The sequence below is a fragment of the Limulus polyphemus genome, unplaced genomic scaffold, assembly GCF_000517525.1.
Source record: "Limulus polyphemus unplaced genomic scaffold, Limulus_polyphemus-2.1.2 Scaffold4082, whole genome shotgun sequence".
NCBI classification, from domain to species: Eukaryota; Metazoa; Arthropoda; class Merostomata; order Xiphosura; family Limulidae; genus Limulus; species Limulus polyphemus.
In genome coordinates this window covers 27,027-30,859 of record NW_013669692.1, presented here as the reverse complement: position 1 = coordinate 30,859, position 3,833 = coordinate 27,027, and the positions used below count along the sequence as shown (strand labels likewise).

The following is a 3,833-nucleotide window of genomic DNA, read 5'->3' as shown; positions in this document are numbered from 1 at the left end:
AGATCTTTCACAAAATTATCGTTCAACTTTGCGTTAGTACTTTGTAGATCTTTCACAAAATTATCGTTCAACTTTGCGTTAGTACTTTGTAAATCTTCCACAAAATCATCGTTCAACTTTGCGTTAGTACTTTGTAGATCTTCCACAAAATTATCGTTCAACTTTGCGTTAGTATTTCGTAGATCTTCCACAAAATTATCGTTCAACTGTGCGTTAGTATTTCGTAGATCTTCCACAAAATTATCGTTCAACTGTGCGTTAGTATTTCGTAGATCTTCCACAAAATTATCGTTCAACTGTGCGTTAGTATTTCGTAGATCTTCCACAAAATTATCGTTCAACTTTGCGTTAGTACCGTTTTCCGAAAATAGTCCCAGTCTAGCAGAACTAATAAAACATTTTTTTTTATAAACGATTTAGGAGAGTGTTCATGATGAATGAACAACGATGAAATGGGCTGCAAATGTTTAGCCCAGAGCGATACTTAACATCCTTCCTAACTGAGCTATTTTTTGTGGATCCAAATGTCACTCTGAACTAGGCTGTTGCTTCCCAATCCATCTTGGTGTCGTCATGATAAAACACCTATCGGTCAAACTATAAAAACAACAACAATATGAAATCAACAGACATTTGAGACACAATATTTCAAAAGTATAAGAACAATATTCGCTATAAAAATTATGGCAAGGAACTGCATCAAAAAATATGTTCTGAACAAGTGGAGCCATTAGGGTAAGATTCTTCAATGAGCTGCAGGTGAGCTTCTTTTTTATATTCTCTAGTATCTGTGAAATGAAATGCTCTCAACGTCAACCTTTCCTTCACAGAATGACCTTTCTCGTCTTCACATGCGTTGATTACAATACGGAAATTCAGTATTTTTTCCTGATATAATTTGTTTTCCAGGTTAAACTTATAATTTTATTCACTATGGTCGTCCGTGCAGAGATAGAACAGACAGACAAAAATTCAAGTCGCAATAAAAAGGATGTATATAAGTAATATGAAATATAAACTTTATAAGTTTGCTGACGAGTGTTTTGCTCGTTCAAGTTGTTACATAGGTCTTAGGACAAACTGTTTATTGTTGTCCATTACTGATTAAAGTTATTACGTAGGTCTTAGGATCAACTATTTATTGTTGTTCATTACTGGTTAAAGTTGCTACAGAAGTCTTAGGACAAACTGTTTATTGTTGTCCGACTTCGTTATTGGTTAAAGTTGCTACAGAAGTCTCAGGACAAACTGTTTATTGTTGTCCGACTTCGTTATTGGTTAAAGTTGCTACAGAAGTCTCAGGACAAACTGTTTATTGTTGTCCGACTTCGTTATTGGTTAAAATTGCTACAGAAGTATTAGGACAAACTGTTTATTGTTGTCCGACTTCGTTATTGGTTAAAGTTGCTACAGAAGTATTAGGACAAACTGTTTATTGTTGTCCGACTTCGTTATTGGTTAAAGTTGCTACAGAAGTCTTAGGACAAACTGTTTATTGTTGTCCATTACTGATTAAAGTTATTACGTAGGTCTTAGGACAAACTGTTTATTGTTGTCCATTACTGGTTAAAGTTGCTTCAGAAGTCTTAGGACAAACTGTTTATTGTTGTCCGACTTCGTTATTGGTTAAAGTTGCTACAGAGGTCTTAGGACAAACTGTTTATTTTTGTCCATTACTGGTTAAAGTTGCTACAGAAGTCTTAGGGCAAACTTTTTATTGTTGTCCATTACTGGTTAAAGTTGCTACAGAGGTATTAGGACAAACTGTTTATTGTTGGCCGACTTCATTACTAGTAAAAATTTGCTACAGAGGTCTCAAAAATTGTTCATTGTTTATAAGCTGTATAATAGATTGTAGTGAAAGGTACATATTCATTGCAATAACGATATAGATATTTTTTGCTAAATGTATAAACTTCAAATTACTTGTGAGGAACTTTTTGTCTTATTTTTTCTTAGTTGATGACATTGGAAATAGTCCGAATTTCAAATTATTATATTTGCTTTTAGTTCGATATTACTATCGTCATTACATTTATAGATTAAAATTCCTCCCCTTCCCCCAAGGTCATATAAATCTCTATTAGATTAATTCCTTTCCATCGACCAGGCTGGTTTAATGAGATCTGAAATACATTAAATCTGACGTAAGCATGTGAAATTGCTTCTTCCATGTCAAATGAGACATACTACTGAGAAGAATGGACACCATATACATATGGTTCATAATAAGTTATCACTATTATACAGTAGTAGTAGTAGTAGTAGTAGTCAACAGTATGCATGACGTCATTAATTCATCATTACGGCAGCTACTTTCAATCACATCATCTAGGTCAAGAGTATGCATGACGTCACTAATTCATCATTACGGCAGCTAATTTCAATCACATCATCTGGGTCAAGAGTATGCATAACGTCACTAGTTCACCATTACAGTAGCTACTCCATCAAAAGTGTTACGAAAATACGACCCGGATTTTGTAGTGGTAGAATTAAATCAAAAAAGGCTAGAGGTTAGTAATATCAGTAGGACAGATTCAATAATTTTAGGCCTTTTCAACCTAAAAAAAAGAACGAAAGGAAAACCCATCAAGCCTTGTGGGAGTTATCTAAAAAAAAAAAAAAAAGACCTTCAGAAAATTTCCGGCAGGTGCTATTCATGTTGATTTGGTTCAGGTATGGAAATTTAGTTATTAAAAAATGGATTTCTCAACCAGGTGGCACCTTATGCACAGTGGACTTAAGTGGCAGGTTAGAGATCATTACGATTCATGTAATTTTGAACCAATTACCAAATGTATTATAACCACTAAGTTGGACCCGTCGCTAAAAAGGATTTGTTTTCGGTTCTTCGATTGTCTTTCCATTTTTATAATGTGCTTAGAATTGAAATAGCGCAATTTGTTCAGTGGCATCACGTCTCGAACCTCGAACCTCTCGATACACAACTTGATATGTAAGCTACAAGGCCACATCCGGCTAATTTACTTCTAGACGAGGTATCTATTGAAAGCCTGTTACTGCTTTTAAATAACCTACTGTGATTGGCTGATTGTGGAAGGCGTGTTACATCTGATCAGTGACATACAGGCAAAAAAAACCGTGATTGGTTGATTGTGGAGGGCGTGTTGCATCTAATCAATGACATAAAGGCAAAAGTATTCCCAGTTTGCCCTATAAAATATGAGGTCCACCTTTCGAAAGCACATGGGTTATAGGGTTTATATCATCTTATAAAAGCAAAAAAAAAAATGGCAATTGGTCGATTGTGGAGGGGGTGTTGTATCTGATCAGCGACATAAAGACATAAGAAACTGTGATTGGTTGACTGAGGAAGCTGAGTCGCATCCAATCTCCAATTACATGGACAACTAAAATTGGAAAATGAATAATGGATTTTTAGTAGTCTTCCGAAATCAAAATTCGCCATTTTAACATTTCATTGAGCTACCTGCTATATCCATCGTAGGGAATCGAACTCGGAATTTTAGTGTTCTAAGTCCATAAAACTTACCGACAGTACGAAGTTTCGGAAATATTTGAACGAGTACTGAGATATGGACTTAATGGAACTTGTTGAAATATTTCGTTGTAGTTGTTTAAACAACGAGATTTTAACGAAGATTTACGGGAAAAAACGTTTGTGATTGGCAATGTAAAAACTACGCAACGAAAAGGTTGTCCCGTGTTGATTGTAACGGATAACTAGCATACGAAACGTTTGTGATTGGCAATGTAAAAACTACTTGCGAAAAGGTTGTCCCGTGTTGATTGTAACGGATAACTAGCATACGAAACGTTTGTGATTGGCAATGTAAAAACTACTTGCG

At 35.1% G+C, this 3,833-nt stretch overlaps 1 protein-coding gene across 1 annotated transcript in view; it reads right to left on the bottom strand.

Moving 5' to 3' along the window:
- LOC111088590 (RNA-binding protein 38-like) overlaps positions 1-3,833 on the bottom strand; it is a 33,909-nt gene that overhangs the window by 21,622 nt on the left and 8,454 nt on the right. The gene's annotated exons all lie outside the window — the stretch shown is intronic.